Consider the following 20,018-nt stretch of genomic DNA (forward strand, 5'->3'; position numbering starts at 1 on the left):
CAGCCCCTCACCCAGCTGGCCACACCCTCATGGGTTGAGGGTCCCCGCTGGGGGGCTTGACCAGCCTGCAAACAGCCATCAGCCCCTCACCCAGGCTGGCAAGGCACCCCAGTGGGACCCTCACCCTGATCCGGGACACCCTTCAGGACAAACCAGCCGGCCCTCATCTGTGCACCAGGCCTCTATCCTATATAATAAAAGGGTAATATGCAAATTGACCCTAACAGCAGAAAGACTGGGAATGACTGGTCACTATGACACACACTGACCACCAGGGGGCAGACGCTCAATGCAGGAGCTGCACCTGGTGGTCAGTGCGCTCCCACAGGGGGAGCTCTGCTCAGCCACAAGCAATGCTGACGGATGCCAGCACAGCAGTGGTGGCGGGAGCCTCTCCCTCCTCAGCAGCGCTAAGGATGTCCGACTGCAGCTTAGGCCTGCTCCCCGCTGGCAAGTGGATATCCCCCTAGGGCTCCCGGGCTGCCAGAGGGATGTCTGACTGCCAGATTAGGCCCAATCCCTCAGGGAGTGGGCCTAAGCCAGCAGGTGGACATCCCCCGAGGGGTCCCAGACTGCGAGAGGGCACAGGCTGGGCTGAGGGACCCCTCTGAGTGCACAAATTTTTATGCACTGGGCCTCTAGTTTAATAAATAATTAGTTTTTTTCTTCTCCCACACTTCTGATTACACCCACTATTCTTCTTGGAACTGGTAAGGGAAGAGGGAATCAGGGCCTTGTGAGGAAAGGCTGAAGCTTCTCATTCCTACAAGCCTTGAAGTTCATGTCCATGACACTCAGTGTCACTAAGACAAGGAAGGGTGACTATCCTCCTCTTTAAAACAAAAGTCTTCAGATTTATCGTCTATGGCCACTCTGCTTCTTTTTTTTTTTTAAATATATTTTATTGATTTTTTACAGAGAGGAAGGGAGAGGGATAGAGAGTTAGAAACATCGATGAGATGAGAGAGAAACATCAATCAGCTGTCTCCTGCACACCTCCTACTGGGGATGTGCCCGCAACCAAGGTACATGCCCTTGACCGGAATCGAACCTGGGATCTTTCAGTCCGCAGGCCGACGCTCTATCCACTGAGCCAAACCGGTTTCGGGCACTCTGCTTCTTTAAGGTTTTCCTAACTTGGGGACAGGAGGGCAGATATAGGATAAATAAAAAAATAAAATGAATATGATAAATAATTTAAAAATAATAAATTTAAATAACAAATTCAGTAGATGGCCCTTTTTCAAACCCAATGTACTACAAAGCTTTATTAGGCATAGTCACTGGCTGCTCTACCCACCCACCCTAAATCTTGGTAGCCCAGAGTAGTTAACTGTACTTTGTGCTTATACAAAGTCCAAAGTAAATGTTCCTAGTCAATTATCAGTCTTCCATATGGTTAGTCAGAGAATAGGCCTTGGAGTCCTCCATGAGATAGAAAAACAGAAAGACAGGAGAATCCCACAGAACATTTATGTAAGTCTGAAAGTCATCCATAGCATTTCCATCACATTCCAGTAGGCCAAACTCTTTCATATGGCTGCATATCCCTAAATTCAAGGAATTCTGGGAAATACACTATAGCTATGGAACTAGGAACTATAGTAAACAGCTTTGGTAAATAGAAAGGTTTGATGTAAGCTGGCCTCTGCCCACTTCTACCAACTCATTTCCTGTTATTCTTCCTCTCATTTCAGGTGCTTCAGCTATTTTGGTCTCCTTGCTGGTCATTAAACATACCAAGCCAGGGTTCTGCTGCAGGGCCTTTGTACAAGCTGTTCTTAGGATCTGAAATGCTGTTCCCCACTTCATATGGCTTCTCACCTAACTTCATTCTGTTCAAAACCACCTCTTCAGTGAGAATTCCACTGACCACTGCCCCACCCCCACATCTAAAATAGCACCCTATCACTCTCCAGTTCCTGAACCTGCTTATTTCCTTTACGACATTCATCACTATCTGACACTATACCATAAATTTATTTGTTCATCCAATTTTTATCTTTTTTTCCCCCACTAGAGTGTAAAACGTCAGGGACTTTTTTGTCTCTTAATTGTTGTATTTGCAGCACCAAAACATTGCCTTATACATAATAAAACACTCAATAATCATTTATTGAATGAACTATGTCTCTTAATAAGGACTTCCAACAGGTAAATACTGCAAAGGCTCTATTTTCTAATAACCTAATCTTGAGCACAGCCTAGGTTACCTCTCTCTAAAATATCTCCTGTTCTTTTCACTTTTTCATCCCACTAATTTCTATACATTTTGAATTTAAGTTTCATCTTCTTTTCCCAAACTCCAGCTGCCTTGTGCTCTACAGTTGCTCATGCATAGCTCATGCCTATATGGAAATCAACTGTTTATTCATCTGTCTTCCCCACAGGACCATGGACTCCTTCTGGGCAGGGCTATGTATTATTCAACTTTGTGTCCTCATTGCCTGGTATGGTATCTGGCATATGGTAGAATCATAATAAAAGTCTGCTAGTCAAAACCATTCAATGATTTTGAAGATGACTTCTTTTTACAGCAGGAAAATTTGCCCAGAAAAAAACATAATAAATTTTAGTAATAATTTGGCAAAGCATTATTTCTCCCAAATTATTCTGAATTGTAAGAATGCAAACAAAATTATTCCTTGGATCATGTATAATTAATGCAATGGTTATTAGAGCTGGATTATTTGTTTTAAATAAGTCATTATGATACAGTACAGTTATAATAGTTAAGTGTTATATATGTATATTGTGGCACATCGAGATTCCTTGAATAATTGATATACACATTCACATCACTTTATAGACTTTACTCATTTTATAGAATTTACAGAATAGTCTTATTTTAAATGATTATAGGGATTTTAGTGTTTATTAGTTTTTAACTCTGAATTATTTTGTTGTTGAATTGATGCTCAGAGAAGCTAGACCTCATTGCCACAGGGAAAGAAATCCACTTCACACTGATATGCTTTGTTATATAACTTCTAGGAATGTCTCACAGGGAATCATGGAGATTCCTTACAGTAAGTGTATAATTAGGGAGACAAGTTACTCCTGGAAATAACAAATGCAAACAATTATCTATTCCGTGATTAGGAAAATCAAGTATTTTTTTAACAAGAGAAGTCTATTTTTTCCATTCATCCTTCATGTGTATAAAAGATTTCCATAAAATCTGGCAGCATCTAGACAAATGTAATCTTGTCAGTGACATCTTCAATCTACAAAAACTAAAATATTTTATCTATGTGTCCATACTTTAGGAATCCCCTAACTGTAGTTGTTTAAATTATGTCACCAGAAAAAGAGCTCCATCTCTTCTCCACCTGCCAGCTCTGCCTTTGTTTCCTTTGTCTTCATGTCTTCCTCCAAGTGGTCCCCACCAGCAGTTCCGGTTTTACATTTTACTAAGTGGAGGACCCCATTTCCCCAAGAGTTCCAGCCATAGTGTGGGTGTTACTTCCATCAGGAACCAATCACTGTGGCCAGGGACTGGTGCTTCTCCTATTGCTTTGTCTTAGATCACACATTCACCCCTGAGTCAGGGTCAACCCCATTTAATCACATGGTCTGAGGTGTGGTTCCTCAATGGAAAATTGAGATGCAGTCATCAACTAGGGAAGATGGAAGCCGAGAAGACAGAAACACCAGCTGCCTTCCTTACATGACTACTTGTGTGTCTTTACTTTCCTGTATCCTTTACACACATCCTAAATAGCTGAGGCCAGCTGAGTACATTTTTTGCTCCTCATAGCCTAAAAGTTTCTAGCAAAAAGGATCATTTAAAAAATTCCTGTATGAAATAAATTTTCTTCATTCATGATATACAACTTTTAAATAGAAGGCAATGGTTATCTACAAGTGTAGGCAGCATTTAAGGCCAAATGTAACCTTAATGTGAGTCTTCACTCTTTCTATACTGATTCTCCATGAAAAGAGATGATCCTAGAGCCTACCTTTCTTCTCTTCTTCTTCACTCCACCCAACATTGCATACCTATGAAGACGGCGTAGATACAACCACCATTTTCAGAGCCTAAAGCAAATTAGGACTTCTCCATTCTCTTAAAGTTAGCTGAATATCTTTTATTATAAAATAATCACTCCATCTTCTCTCACTCTAATTAAATCTAGTTATATATTTTAAAATGCTTAGACAACAACTGGAGCAGAGTAAGTCCTTTAAAAAAAATTGAGTTTGCCTACATTCTACAAATGTTAACAAGGAAGGGGCAATCTTTCAAGAGATTATTAAAGGAGACAAATAAATAAAAACACCAATTATGGCATAGTGTTTTAACTATAACAAAGATCAATACCAAATATAGATGTATCCCAGAGGAAGAAGTAATTAAGTATGGGAATGGGTCGTGTGGGCAAGGATTCCTGGAGGAAGTGATAGCTAAACTGGATTTTGACAGAAGAATAGGAATTTTATAAGTGGCTATAAGGAAAGGACATTTTAGGCGAAAGATGGATGGCTCAAATAAAAGCAAAGCCATGGTGTTGTGGAACAATATATTAGTGTGTTGTAGAAATTATTATTGTAAGAATGGGAAATGTGAATTTAGGGAGTAACAAGAGATGGCATGAGTAGGAGAAGCAGTAAACTGAGGGTCTCTTATCCAATCAATTGAAAAAGCCAACTTTAAAAGTATTTCAAATGGGAAGAATCTAAGTATTTGACATTAGGGCATTGATAAGTACCTACAGAATATAAATATGACAAAATAATGATGCTACAGAAGATTATGTAGTGTGAGGAAAGGGGAGGGGAAAGGAGGATGGGGAAAAAGAAGAAAGAAAGGAAAGAGGCAGGGAAGGAGAGAGGGAGAGAGGAGGGAGGAAAGTACATAGAAACCTAATATGGCTTGCTATGGTCTTCCAGAAATCCAGATGCAGTCAGAAAACATCAAAATGGAACCTTAATGTGAGTCTTCACTCTTTCTATACTGATTCTTCATGAAAAGAGATGATCCTAGAGCCTACCTTTCTTCTCTCTTCTTAATAGAACCTCAGTATTGATTGGGGCACCAGGATGTCTAGCCTAGAAAAATCATGGCAAGTCCATTCCTTCTTGCTAGGTGCTCACATTCACAGCCTCCCTGAGTGATTTGGTGACCAAATTCTGGCCAATGTCTTGGAAGTAGGAGAGTGAGTTCTGGGAAATATTTTTTCTTTCATGAACAAAAAAATAGAGATTCCCTTTTCCACTGGAATTCTTTTCTTCCTATTGTAGAGCATAAACAAACAAACAAACAAACACCTTTTCCCTCTTGATCAGGGCATAACAAATTAGACAAAAGACAAGAAACAAGAGAAAAGGAAACAGAGTTTATTAACATGAGCAGCCTACACAGTTGCAGGAGAAACTAAGTAATGAGTAACTCAAAAGGGTGGTCAGAATTTGGGCTTATATAGCATCTTAATAAGGAACAGTAAACTTGTAGAGAAGTGATAAGATTAAGGGAAAGAGGTATAGGCTTTGAGGGGTGGCAAATTGTGGGAAGGGGGACCTACTGGAAGACAGGGGTTATTTGAGCAAGATTTCTTTCTAGACCCATATTCGTTTCCATCTTCCCCGGAAGAGAGGATTATGGCTGTCCTCGTTTCTCAGAAGTTCCTGCTGTTAGTCAGATAAGGGAAGCTCTTAGAAGGTGTCTTTCTGCATCTGTTAAATCTCATTTGCCTCCATCTCAGAATAATCATGATGCCAAGGTGGCATATTTTTGGATGGCATATTCGGACTTCCTATACTGTCTTGAATGTGGTTTGTAAGGGTGTGATTTTTAGAGAGATGGCCACCATCTTGTAACTATGCCCGGATTGTTTATTTAGAGTCCAGTATTGGGCAGAATGCAGGGATATAAAAGAAATACAAGTTATGGTTTCTGAATCCAAAAGTCCTATAATACAGAGTGTCACACAACGAAATAATTGAAGAACAATTACAAAAAAGCACTTACTCAGTGCCAACTAGCGTAGAACTGATGGCGGCCCTCCAGAATCTCCTATTGGTAACTCCATGCTGCCACTGCTTCTTGCCAATGCAGCTAAACTGCTGAAGTTTTCAGAAAAGATGTGACATTTAGAGCAGATTCTAGTCTCAAATTCTTATCTTTTTAAAATACACTCTTGCCCTTGTTAAAACAAGACTTCACTCAGAAAGGAAACTATCAAAAAGGCATTGGATTTTAGTCTTGGTAAAGGCCCTTAACAGCTGTAGGACATGGTGGTCATTTAAACATCTGGCATTTTGGTTCCTGATTTGTAAATTGGGGATAATGGTTCATTCAACAAATATTTACTGAGCACTTAACAAGTGCTGGGCACTGCTTTAGACAATTGAACAAAAGAGACTAAGTCCCTGTCCTTATAGTAGACATACAATAAACATATATTCTATCAAGAGGTAGTAGTAAGTACAGTGGGGAAAAATGTAAAGTGGGATAAGGAAGATAGAAGGAATAGAAGGTAAGAGGGGAGGAGATCTGCTATTCTATAAGAACATAGTGGTCAAGACAATCTCTTTGCGAAGTGCCTTGTACTTCCTTCCCCGTGGATTTGCACTTGCCTGCTTGTCTGGCGGCAGAAGGGAGGAAGTCAAATGACTGAAAATATGTAGAATGTGCTTGTTAAATTACTCACCACTATGTAAACCTAAGGTATCATCATTATTATTATTGAGGATTAAGTCTAAATTCCTTAGTTTGACATTTCTTAGCTTGTCATAACATGACCTTTCCAGTTTTATCCCCACTCCCCCATATAAATGTAACTTGCAAACAAAATTTTCACTAATATAATTCACTTGGCAATAAATCATGTACCATCCCATGTCGCTTCTCCTATTGTTTCTTCTCTTTCAATCCTGCATGATTTCATTTTTTCACAAATCCTGTGTCCCCAATGAAAGGATAAACTTCTGTATGAGAGTTCATAAGTACCTTGAGCATCAAGGCTGTTTAATAATATTTATTGATTTTGTTTGACACACTGGTTTAGGTTCATCATCACTTTGGAAACTCTCACTCTGGAATTTGGTGAAATAATCAATTTTGCATGAATTTTGAATTGCCTTACTTTATCATGGAGCAGTGTAATCCTTGAGAAGCAAATTTTGAAAAATTATGTAATATTGCTAACAAACACCTTTAACTGTGGTTAGGACTTCCCTAAGGATTACCTCAGTGTCATTTAGACCAATAAGTAGCTCTTAATCCCATGTGCCCTTTTCAGGACTATAATCCCATGCATCCTGATGGCCTTTTCATGACCTAGGGAGTGTTTCTTGTCAGTGTACATTTGTTGTTACCTCTTGAATGACGTTCAAGTAAATTTTTCCATTGAAATAACTTCCCAGAAGTCTGAGAAGTCAAGCAGAAGAGAAGAATAAGTAAGGCACCGTAGAAATTATAGGATAAATCTAAGAGAGGTTTTAGAAAGCATAATAATGACCTTCCAAAAATAGCCATATCCTAATCACTGGGACTTATGGAAATGAGATGGTAAAAATAGAGGTTAGAGTGATGTGGTCACAAGCCAAGAAATGCAGGCTCCCTCTAGAAGCTGGGAAGAAACACACACACACACACACACACACGCACACACACACACAAATAAGGATAAAACACATTCTTCCCTCAGAGCCTCCAGAAGGAATGCATGGCCTTGCTGACTCTGATTTTAGTCCTGTAAGACCTATTTTCAGGATTTGAAACTCCAGAATAGTAAGATAATAAATTTATGTTGTATTAAGCCACTAGAATTGTGGTAATTTGTTACAGCATCAGTAGGAAAATGAATACAGTGGTAAAATAAAAACAGCCCTGAACTAGAGACCTGTCACAACCTGGCCTCTACTGCATGCATATTAATTGTGTAATCTCAGGAAAATCACTCTACTTCAGTTTCCTTTCCTGTAAAGTGAAATTAGACCTGCCTTACAGTGTTGTTATGAAGTTAGCATTATTCATGTGAGCACTTTGTAAAGTGTTTTGTGTTGTACAAATGTTAGGTGTACTTTGACTTAAGGTTTTCTTAATGAAGGCAAGAACAGGAACGAAGACATTTGTCTTTCGTGTATTAATACCTTAAATTTACACTCTAACCTCTCCTGTAACAAACATGCTGTTTTCCAAGTGGCCTACTGCAGGGATGGACATCCAGCACACTTGTCTCAGCCTTCCCCCCATCAACCAAAGTGAACATGGCTAATTGGTTGCAGAATCCTTTGCCCAAGAGTCAAGACACAGCCTTGGAGTCCTTCTTAACCCACCTACAGGAGGTTGCTATCAATCAACTAGAGATGGCAGGCAAGAAGAAACTTAGAAAGTTTGGTCCCTTGGCCAACAGCATGGACATCACCTGTGAGCTCATTGGAGATGCAGATCCTCAGGCCCGTCCTGGAGCCACTGGATCAGAATCTGCATCTTGACAAGATCTCTGGGTGTGCCCCGTGTAGTAGTTGAGAGGATATATTTTGGGGTGGTTTGAACTCCAGCTGTACAAGTTACTATTGTGTGACCTCAAGCAGTGTCTAAAGCATCAAAGCCTGTTTTCTCATCAATAAAGTGGAAAATAATACCCACCACGTTGGTTTGTTGTGAGAATTAGAGAGGCTGCACATGTAAGGCATTTTGCACAGTGCCTGCCAACAAATGCTCAGTTAATAATAGTTCTTTTCATTGTACCATTTTGCACCATCTACAGCTGCTAACCAGACTACACATTCATTCAGCTTTGCTTGAGCCTCTCAACAGGGCGGATTTCCAAAGCCATCCACGCCCACAGAGGCAGGAGTGTGGGGAGGGGGACAGAAACACGGTCAGCAATGCCGTCCCCAAATACCCAGGATCCTGTACATTTTGCAACACGTATCAAACGCCAGGTAGTCTCCTTGCTTTCAGATCTTCGCTGCACATGGCTTTATTAGAAACCTGCTAGAGTAGACAGCCATGGAGTCTAGTGACCTGTAGGAGAGAGCAAGGGCCAAAATTCCTGCTGAGTCGCTCTGGGCCCATGCCTCTATCTTAATTTCCTTCTGAACTTTCCGTCTGCTGCTGGTTTCCATGCAGCAGAGCCTTAACCAGCCAGCCCCTGCCCAGCTGCCCCCCCAGGGCGCGCAGCTGCAGGCGCTGTGGCAACCCCTTCCTGGGGTCCGGAGAGGGCTGGGAGGGGGTGCGGTGGGGCGGAGCTCGGGGTCCTGCTGTTGCCGCCTTGGCCGCTGCCTGCAACGCTGCCACTCCTGGCTCGGATGCTCAGGCCCCGCTGCACTGCCCTGCGAGGACAGACGGGTGCTCCCCGGGCCTGACGGATGAGCAGCCCGGGCCCTGGACTCCCACCTCCGATTTGGCTCTGTGCCGGGTGGTGGCGACTGCAGCCTGGCGGTGGGGGCGGCCCCGCGGTCTCCGCCGGCTTCTGCGCGCCGCCTCTGCTCTTTGCATAGTAATTTCAGTTCCTGCAGGCACCCTGCTCGCTCCGCTCCCGGAACAGGTCTCAGAAGCACCGCCGCTGCGAGCACACGGGAGCCATCCCCGTGGCGCCGAGAGCCGCTGCTTGGGATATGCGACGGGAGCCCCCACCACAGCCGAGGCAGTGGGCCAGCCGCGCTGAGAAGAGCCAGGCGAGAGGCAGGTAGACGACCGACCCCGGGCCGCGGGAGGAGACGCCCCCCACCCTGCACCCCCTCTGCCCAGTGCCCAACCCCGGGGGACCGGAGCGGAGGTGTGCTTGGCACTGATGGGGGATTGATCCGGTCCCACATTGCCCTGGTGATCTTTTGCCTGTTGCTCTCGTCCCCATCCCATTCTGCGCTCCTGGAGGGTCTGTCTTTCTCCCAGGTGATGAATTTCTCTGCAAGGTCATTGCTCCCTTAGGCTCTATCTCTGAAGGTAAATGGGAAAAGACGCTGCAGTTCTTGTTCTTGGGCGAGGGGATTTATAATCAATGGGTCTGCATACTGTGAATATCCCAATAGGTAGATGTGGGGTGTGTGTGTGTGTGTGTGTGTGTGTGTGAATACTACACCGGCATGTTTCTTATTTTCCTGTGCTTATTCTCTTTAAGGTCAAAACACTGTTGTTGTACATAAAATATATGCGTTTATGTGTGTGTATACAGACACCTTTACATATATATATAGCCTTTCTTGAGATAGGCTGAGAGAGAAGAAGAAGGGCGGGCAGAGGTTGATAAAAAGGAAATCACTGTAGAGACCTGTTCAGTGTGTAGAGGTGAACTTTGGAACCAGATTAAATCAGGGTAGAGACTAGAGGCTATAAATGGCTCTTTGGAGATGGATTGTAGAAAAGAGCTAAAGGACAACTGTCAACAGTACACACAACACATCTTCATGTTATCCAGGCAAATCTGAAAGATACAGGCAAATTTCAGACTCAACAATGGGCAGTGAAAGGGGACCAGGGAAAGAGGGTACTTAGACACTGGAAAGTGAATTTGGGGTGGTGGGAAGGCAGCAAGTCCCTGGCAGGTTTAAAGGGCCTTCTGGAGGGGCACTCGGAGAAATCTCTGCTCCGAACGCAGGCAGTTCAAGGTTAAGATGATGTGAATGTCCAGCAAGCGGCAGAGGCGGTGGGGAAAGGGCGAGGGTTTGGAGGAGGAGGGGAGAACCGAAGCTCTGAGAGTCACCTAGAAGCAACCACCATTTATCAAGGCATCTCTTTCTTCGTATTAAATCAATACCTTGGATATGGTCCATCTAAAAATTTTTCACAAGACATTAAAGACCCATTGGTCCATGTTTGCATTTTGTTTTTGCAAGGAATCTGGGTCATGGTGGGACTGGAAGTAACTGAAGTGTTTACAACACCAGCAAGATTTGGAGAGAGAAAGAGAGTTGATTAAGGCTTAGCTTCATGAAATATTTACACATCTCTTACGTGGGCTTTTGTTTGCTCTTGTTGGTGCTGCTGCATATTTTACTGTGATAATGATTTGAGTGTGCTTCTCCCAATGTGCTTATTTTCCAGTTATAAACTATTGTTTCTTTCCAATTGTGTTCACCATTGGCCTGCCCTGAGTAACAACTGTGGGAATAAAGATTCATGAGTCACAGCATACAGGCAAAAAATATTTTCTGTTGCTATCTGCGAATGGCAATAGTTTGTATTATAGAATGTTCTTTTGAAGTAGAATCATGAAGAAATTTTTTTGAGGGTTTGTGGGTTTTTAGTAGGGGGAATAGGTTGTTGATTCATAAACAGAAAAATAAGTAGTAAGTGCCATTGCAAGTCTAGATGTTATTTCATTGGAATTTATTTTGGAAACAGTGCGGAGGAAGTCGTAGAGACCCATGTAGAGTGTGTTGTGGTGCGGTGAGGCTTTACCTAATCACTAACTAGCCTTTCATGAAAATGACAAGGACAGAAATCTGAGGTGCATAGCTTCCTATGGAGGATTGAAGTGGAGGATTGAAGCAAGATATGAATCAGATCGATCTGTGCAGGAGGTCAGGTGGGTTCCAACTCGCTGTTTTTAAAACTTGGGTATTTTTTCATTGCCTCAATATACTTACCCGTTACATTTAATTATTTGTCCCTTCAACATTTCTTTGATTGTGCCTCAAATATACATGAAAGAATATATTAGATACAGCTTTCCTTCACTGTATGGATTTTCAGCCATAAAACCTGCAGCTTATCGGGAATATCGTTCATGGAATCACAAAGTCATAAAAAGACTGGCCTCAGAGAGTCCAGACATGCAATTCCAGTCCCAGCTCACACTTGCACTCGTTCAGTGGCCGCTATTTCTACCCTTTATATGCTCATTCATTGATTCAGTCATGCATTCAGCATACATTTCTCCTGAACTAAACAGGATCCCGAATTGTGGGATTGAAGAGTGAACGAGACACAGTCTCAGCCAGCAAGCCTTGGGAGAGAGGGGGTAAAGCGAGTTAAGTGCTATGTCAAGGCGAGCACAGGGTGCTTGAGAGCAGGTTGTGGAGGTGGAGAGGACAAGGACAGTTCCCAAGGACCTGAAGAATAAGAGGAACTAGTCTGGCAAAGAGGAGGGAGAAGGGCAGTCCTGGTACAGTGACCCAATATGCAGACCCCCAGGAAGCACAGGTAGCTCTAGGTCAGTGGTTCTCAACCTTCTGGCCCTTTAAATACAGTTCCTCATGTTGTGACCCAACCATAAAATTATTTTCATTGCTACTTCATAACTGTAATATTGCTACTGTTATGAATCATAATGTAAATATCTGATATGCAGGATGGTCTTAGGCGACCCCTGTGAAAGGGTCGCTCGACCACCAAAGGGGTCGCGACCCACAGGTTGAGAACCACTTCTCTAGGTAGTTGAAAAGCTGTGAGAAGGTAAAGACGGGAAGATGCAGATAGAGAAGGGAGCACATCATCTTCAGGGTGAAGTCCAGAAGAGCCGCTAACTCATCTGTTCAGTCCATCATTTGATCTGGAGAAGTTAGGTAAATGCATTCATATCAAGGCTCTCTGTTGTTCACATTACCCAAGTTTATATGCTTCAAATATCTAGAAACTATATTTACCTTAATTTATAAAAGTCTGATTAAAAGGGAGATGTGTTCTTAAGAAAATCACAATTTTCTCTGCCTCAATTTCTTCATCTATACCTGCTTTGCATACTGTGAAAATGAAAAAGAATGAGAGAATGGAGCTTTGATTTTTATAGAAGTGAGTTTTATGGAAATCCAGGGAATCTTATTTTTATAACAACAGTGCTCAGGGCAAAAGGATAAAAAAGTATCTGTATGTTCCAAGCATTTCACTGTCCCAGATGATTCCAAAAGAGAAACTGAATGAACAAAAATGTAACTTAGGAACACAGGCAAAAGAAAGCCCAAAGGCCACATGCAATTTAAAGTTATTTTTTTAAAGTGAGGGAAACATATACAGTGCTCCCATAGTAATCAACAAGTGCCCTTCTAGAAATAGTCACAACCCATTGTGAAGTCAGTTTACTGTGTATGATAGCATTTTATTTTCAAAACATAAAGTAAAACAGAATAGAAGGATAAAGTTCATTGAACGTTTAAATTAAATATACAGTGGGGCCTTGACTTACGAGTTTAATTCGTTCCGTGACGGAGCTCATAACTCAAATTACTCATATGTCAAATCAAAAAGTGAACCAGTGAGACATGTGATGCTGGGCTGATGTTGTGGCATTCACTGTGACGTTCGCTGCGCCAACTAGCGGTGGGGTATCTGAAGCTGGCTCGTAACCCGAATTTTAGCTCGCAACTCAAAGCAAAAAATTGGCCAAGAGACGGCTCGTATCTTGAAAAACTCGTTAGTCGGGACACTCGTAAGTCAAGGCCCTACTGTATATTTATATGTATGAACACACTAGACCATGATGCAAAAATGTATATCTTATTATGCATCATGTTCCAAAAAAAATCTAAAAGCTACTGCTTTCAGTGGATTAAAAAACAGATGTTTCCAGTTTGCAAGACCCCAAGAGTCAACTAGAAGATTGGATACATAAGCATTTATACAAAATTCTGAATAGTAGAATTGTCAGGAGAAAGGCAAGACATTATGACTTACCAGTAGATTCATGGCAGTGAAGTTAGAGACTGAGAACCTTGGGGACTGAATTAGTCTCCAGAGCTTCAAGGAGGAGGTAGAACTTGAGCTAGTTTATAGAAGATGGACAGATCTGGGTGGGCAGTGAGGAAGAGTTGATGATATAGAAGAAGGAAGTAAAGAATGAGGTGGCATAATGTGAGGCTTGTTTAAGAATCATCTAGGGCCATGGCCAGGTAGCTCATTTGGTTAGAGAGTTGTCTGGATACACCAACATTGCAGGTTCGATTTCTGGTCAGGGCACATAGAAGAATCAAGCAATGAATGCATAAATAAGTGGAACAACAAATCAATGTCTCTCTCTCTAAAAATTTTTAAAAAATCATTTAGAAAATAAAAAATGAATATCAAATTATGGGGAGAGAATTGCAGCAGAATTTTTATTCAGACTAAAATATTACTCAAGAGTTGCTATTTATTTTATATCTAAGATTTCTTTTCCTAATCTACTCTAAGAAAATCTGGACAGAATGGCCATAACATCATAAATCTGTCATTTCCTGCCATCTTTTTATTTATTTCACAATAATTTCCAGGCTTGGCCTGTTTCAACTGAATTTAATGGTTGAACTATTGAAATTACGTGATGCACCATATTCTAGCATGATTAGTTCATTTCTTAGAACACAAGTACAATCTTTAGCACAGGGGGCAAGGGTGATCGAGTTTTACACTGAGCGAATCCTTCAACAAGTCTCCTTTTTTTTGTGAAAGCCATTTTTTTTATTTTAAACCTTAAGGTTTGAACCATGTTTTTAAACAAAAGTTAATTTTTTTTTTGCAATTCAACTGAGCATGCTTTTCTTTTTTTTTAATTTAAATTCTTTATTGTTTAAAGTATTACATATGCCTCCTTTTTCCCCCATTGACCTCTCCCTGGCTGATCTCACTCCCCAACCCCACCCCTACTGTCTGTGTCCATGGGTTATGCTTATATGCATGCATACAAGTCCTTTGGTTGATCTCTTCCCCCCATTTTCCCCTGCTTCCCTCTGAAGTTGGATGGTCTATTCGATGCTTCTCTGTCTCTGGATCTATTTTTGTTCATCAGTTTATGTTGTTCATTATATTCCACAAAAGAGTGAGATCATGTGATATTTATCTTTCTCCAACTGGCTTATTTCGCTTAGCATAATACCCTCTAGGCCCACCCATGCTGTTGCAAATGGTAGGAGTTTCTTCCTTTTTACAGCATCGAAGTATTCCATTGTGTAGATGTACCAAAGTTTTTTAATCCACTCATCTGCTGATGGGCACTTAGGCTGTTTCCAAATCTTAGCTATGGTAAATTGTGCTCCTATGAACATAGGGGTGCATATATCCTTTCTGATTGGTGTTTCTTGTTTCTTGGGATATATTCCTAGAAGTGGGATCTCTGGGTCAAATGGGAGTTCCATTTTTAATTTTTTGAGGAAACTCCATACTGTTCTCCACAGTGGCTGCACCAGTCTACATTCCCACCAGCAGTGCACAAGGGTTCCTTTTTCTCCACATCCTCGCCAGCATTTGTCATTTGTCAATTTGTTGATGGAATCTCCTTTTTTGAGTGTCTCTCAGGTGCAAAGCCCAATGCTAGGCACTCACTGCCTTCTTAAGATGGACTAGACCATTCGTACCCATAATAACAAAAGGAACCCCAGATTCTGTTGAATTTTCTCTTTTGGGTTGTTTGTGGTACTTGTCCATCATTTTAGTTAAGGACACACGGTCCCAACTTTCAATGATTTGACTTATGATTTTTCTACTTTACGATGGTGCAAAAGCCAGACGCATTCGGTAGAAACCATACTTCGAATTTTGATCATTTCTTCGACACCTATTGCACAGTTTGATGCTCTCTCAAGATGCTGGGCAGTGGCAGTGAGCTCAGCTCCCAGATCACAAGGGTAAACTACGGATTCTCTACAGTGGATTCATTGTGTAGCAGTGGTTCTCAACCTGTGGGTCACGACCCCTTTGGCGGTCAAAGGACCCTTTCACAGGGGTCGCCTAAATACATCTGTGGGAAGAGCTCAGGAGATTTATCTCAGTGCTGCGGCAGATGCAATGGCGTGAGCACACTCCGCCTGCACAAGCTTCCTCGGCACACCAGGAAGTGGCATCGCCCGCCTGAGCTGACCTCCTAGAGCCCCTACATAGTACCCTGATCTTTCCTACTATTGGTTGCCCTATGGATGTTGTAAACTTCTGATTGGTCTGGAATGTTATATATACTGCTGCACTCACACAATAAAGTTGGATCTGCGTCACTGAACCGGTCCTCGGAGTCGGGCATGCTTTGTTAGGACTCCATTCGGCCTCACCCCCGCGGACCCCCTGTATCATACATCCTGCATATCAGATATTTACATTATGATTCATAACAGTAGCAAAATTACAGTTATGAAGTAGCAACGAAAATAATTTTATGGTTGGGGGTCACCACAACATGAGGAACTGTATTAAAGGGTCGAAGCATTAGGAAGGTTGAGAATCACTGTGTTAGAGAATTTTGCCCAACTGTAAGCTAATGTAAGTGTTCTGAGCATGTTGAAGGTAGGCTGGGCTAAGCTATGATGTCTCATGGTAAGGTATATTAAATGCACTTTCAACTTGTGATATTTTCAGCTTACTGTGGGTTTATCTGAAAATAACCCCACCTTAAATCGAGCGACATGTGTATTTAAATAAGTGTGCATGCATTTTTAGAGATTAACATCAGTGTTTTGCTGTAGCCTAATAGATATTTTGAGGAGACCAAATCAGAGAAGAAAGACTTTACCTGTGTTTTTGAAAACCTTTGTTGAGCATCTTTCAGTGCTTCTGTCTCTCCTATGAAATAAAATGTTATGATATTTATATCCTTTTAAATAAAGCTATACCTTTACTGAAAAACAGTGCCAGTTAAAATAGAAACTCATATGCTTAAATTAGTTGATTTGGAATGCAGTCAAATATGGAAATTCACTTTTTTATGAAGATGTCCTAGACTCGTCTTTCATCTTCCTTCTCCACATCTGAATGTTTGGATTAGTGATAATCTAACTTTTTTGCATAAGAATCAAGACTAAAATAATAAAAACGTCTTGAGACTGCATTTGAATTGAAAAGACATTTATTAAATTTCATGGGGAAAATGCAAATGCTTTACAATTTAGATTACTTACTGTCTTGAATGCCAGTGAGGAAATTTTTCTCAGAGCTTTGTAGCCAGGTGTATTGAAGTTGGCAACACAGTATCAGCTTTCTAACTTTTCTATGTCTGTAATTAGATTGTTGGTTTTATTTTGAAGCTACCAGCATAATTTGGGGCCTGAATTATTATTGCCAAGCAATAATAACTGACCTTCGCTGGAAGGTTAAATGTTATGACCTATTAAATCTAAGTCCAAATCTGGAAAGTGGAGCTTTAAAAAATCTATATTTTGCAATGATTCCAAAAGCATTGCAATAGTCAGGTGTGGATATCACTGTTTAGTCCTGCCTTTATTTACAAGGGAATAAAAAGGTAACAGATGAGTCCCAGGCACGTTAATTAACTTGTCCTAAATAACCGTTAGAGCTGGGGCTAAAATCCAGACCTCTTAGCTGATTATCAGCTCAGGGGAGGAAGAGCAGGGCCTGCAGAGAGGTGGAGCATCTCGTGAGTGATGGGGGAAGGAAATAAAAACGTTCGTGCAGTCCTTCTTCCAAAACTGAGAGTAAGTGCAGTGCGTCTTTCTAAATGACAACGCAGTGATCTCTGTCCCCGGAGTCTGATGTGGCAGAAAAACTGTGGGGATCAGCTGTGTGATCTGAGGCAAAGAACTTTCTCGGCTTTACACGCCAGATTCCATTTTAAAATGGTAATTCTTGGATCCTAAACCCAGTGACTACCCAAGTCTCCCCTAGGAAGACTGCTTTAGTAAGTAATCACGGCCTGTGACACTTGCAAAACCAAGCAAACCCTGGAGAAAAAAACCCCTCAAGGTGAGACAGTAAAAATCTATAGTCACAGGCGCCTCCAGGGACCTCAATGTCATTGCTAATTCAGTGGACAGCTGGACAGAGTGCTCAGAGCTCCTTAAAAAATCACATTTGCATCTACTGATTTCTGGGGGAAAGGAGTTGCAGACAATCTTTTTTTTAAAGCCTGAATTACAAATGGTTCAGCAAAGTGGGAAATCTAGTTGAGGTGGAATCATCAAGATGTTTTCTGTGGGTAGATTCTTGATTGTTTTTTCAGGATATTGATTTTTAAATAGCCTAAAATTAAAACAACCATTACTATATCTATGAGACACTCTTTTCTTTCTTTATAATGTACAACTTTGGGTAAATAAAATTCTTGAGGGAGTTCAGTGTTTGTGTTCACTATATTTTCTGAGTAATCAGAGCATCTTTTTTGTTTCAATTCATGTCATCAACTTTTCTAAAATGTAATAGCCTGTGCCTGTGTGTCTGCCTTAATAAGTATAATATGGCAGATATCATCAGGGTTCAGAATTTTGCACTGCCTCCGGGTTTTTATTCTGAATTATGTCTGTGTAGGACAGGGCTGCTGAATGTAATATAGGAATTTTTATTATTTTTATTATTTTTTACTCTGATATGAATATGCTTTCTTATGATACACTTTGTAAAAAAAAAAAATATGCTGTTGTTCAAAAATGCAAAGGACATTTGATTCATTGAGGGTTCCACTTTGTTGACTTTGGTCTTTGCCTTTGCCACTGTGTCATTCCAGAATGCTCATTTCTTTACCCTACTTTCTCCAGCCGCTCCAAACATGGTTTAAAGCTCAATTATTTCAGTAAACCTTCTGAGATTCTTACAAGCTGTTTCCAACTACTGTTTTATATACAGTATGAATTTTTAATTTATACTTATATTGTTCCCTAAGCATGCCTTTCTTTAAATCCTATAAATTACTTCTCCTGAAAAAAATGCAGGTAAAAATGTAGCAACTAGAATTTTTATGCTAGTAAGAATTTTAATCAGAGTGGAGGTTAATAAATGCATGTACATTTTCCCTGCATCCTTAAATGAGTGAAAATTGCTTATGACAAATGGGTGTGGAGGATTGGTCTTGTTTTCGTGTTGAACATATTATGAAAACAGTCAGAGAACAAAAATCTATCAATGTCAGGTCAGGGCCTAACTCTGATTAAGGGAGTGAAAAATGCCTGTGCAACCTCCTTTCACATTGGGGATGATTTCTTGCCTACATATATATATTCTCAGAGCAGAGGAAGGCTTTGCCATGAGCATCTCAGAGACCTGGTGCACTTTACTTAACCTGCCAGGACCTCAAGTTTGAGGATGTAGGTATGAGATCAGAAATTGGAAACTGGCAGTCTATAAGCCCAGCAGGAAGATCATGGTTTGTTTGGCCTGCAGATATTTATTTTTAATTAAGCCAATAGTTAAAAATCAGAATATCTATTATTAAAAGAAATGAAACACCAATCCATATTCTTTAGGCCGGAGATGAATAACAGTGTGTGCTACCTCTTTATTACACTACAGTCTCCACTACTTCCTACTGTCTCTCTGACACTGAGGCTTCATATAAGTCACTTGTACCCAATAGCTTCACTTCCTTGTGTTAGCTACCTACAACCCATAGGTATTGAGTTCATGAATCAGGGCTAGATGCTTTCTCAGTTCCATTGAGCTCTACAATGCTCTGTGTTCATGAACTTGATCTTACTGTACAAAGTAGAGAGATCATTGTACTGAATGTAGTTGACTCCCATAAAGTATGGTGAGAGTCTAAAAATTTCCATCATCAAAATAATTTAGATTCTGTGAAAGGTTAAATGAATACAAACTGAGTTGACCTGGTCTATTAGTAAGAGAATGGTGTAATGTTTTATTTGTTTGCATGCTTGCTTACATGTGGCCAAAAAATAAAATAAAGGCAGAACAGTTTTAACAATAATTATGTATTCTTTAATTTGACCAATGACTACAATTTTACATTGAATTACTTTATGAATTTGTTGTTGTTTTATAAATTTTTAAGTGCACTGTGTCTTTATTTTATGTACAACTCTTTAGGTATACTAGTACATCAAACTTGCAATAGCCTCCTGAGAACCCAAAGCATACCTCAGTCTTCCAAGTAATGGTGCATGCTATTTGATAGGCCTGGCAGCTGAGACAAACCTGTCAGAAGTAGTATTGATTCGTATCCCAGTTTGTGGCTGTGTCCGTACAGCTGAGAAATGCACATCTAACGAGGGCAGTTGGCTGTGCTTTCAAGCCATCACTGAAGCTCATCAGATCCCTGCGCCCCACAGTCCAGCCTATTGTGTGGAACGGTGCAAACGGCCAAAAATGAGGTGACGGGTCAGGGCCGAGTTACGCATGTTGTAAATCAAGGCAGGTGCCCTTCTGAGAGAACAAGATGGAAAACTCAGTCAGGTCTCTAAAGTAGAGAAAAGTCTTAATA

General features: G+C 40.9%; 1 protein-coding gene across 1 annotated transcript in view; it reads left to right on the forward strand.

Moving 5' to 3' along the window:
• Positions 1 to 9,508: 9,508 nt before the first annotated feature.
• GPRIN3 (GPRIN family member 3) overlaps positions 9,509 to 20,018 on the forward strand; it is a 79,357-nt gene continuing 68,847 nt past the window's right edge. Inside the window, exon 1 of the mRNA XM_070392746.1 lies at positions 9,509 to 9,641. The gene's annotated coding sequence lies outside the window, so the exon portion shown is untranslated. The remainder of the gene's footprint in view (positions 9,642 to 20,018) is intronic.

This window comes from Myotis yumanensis, unplaced genomic scaffold, assembly GCF_028538775.1.
Source record: "Myotis yumanensis isolate MYYU_CA2020_CCGP unplaced genomic scaffold, mMyoYum1.0.hap1 SCAF_1, whole genome shotgun sequence".
Classification (NCBI taxonomy): Eukaryota; Metazoa; Chordata; class Mammalia; order Chiroptera; family Vespertilionidae; genus Myotis; species Myotis yumanensis.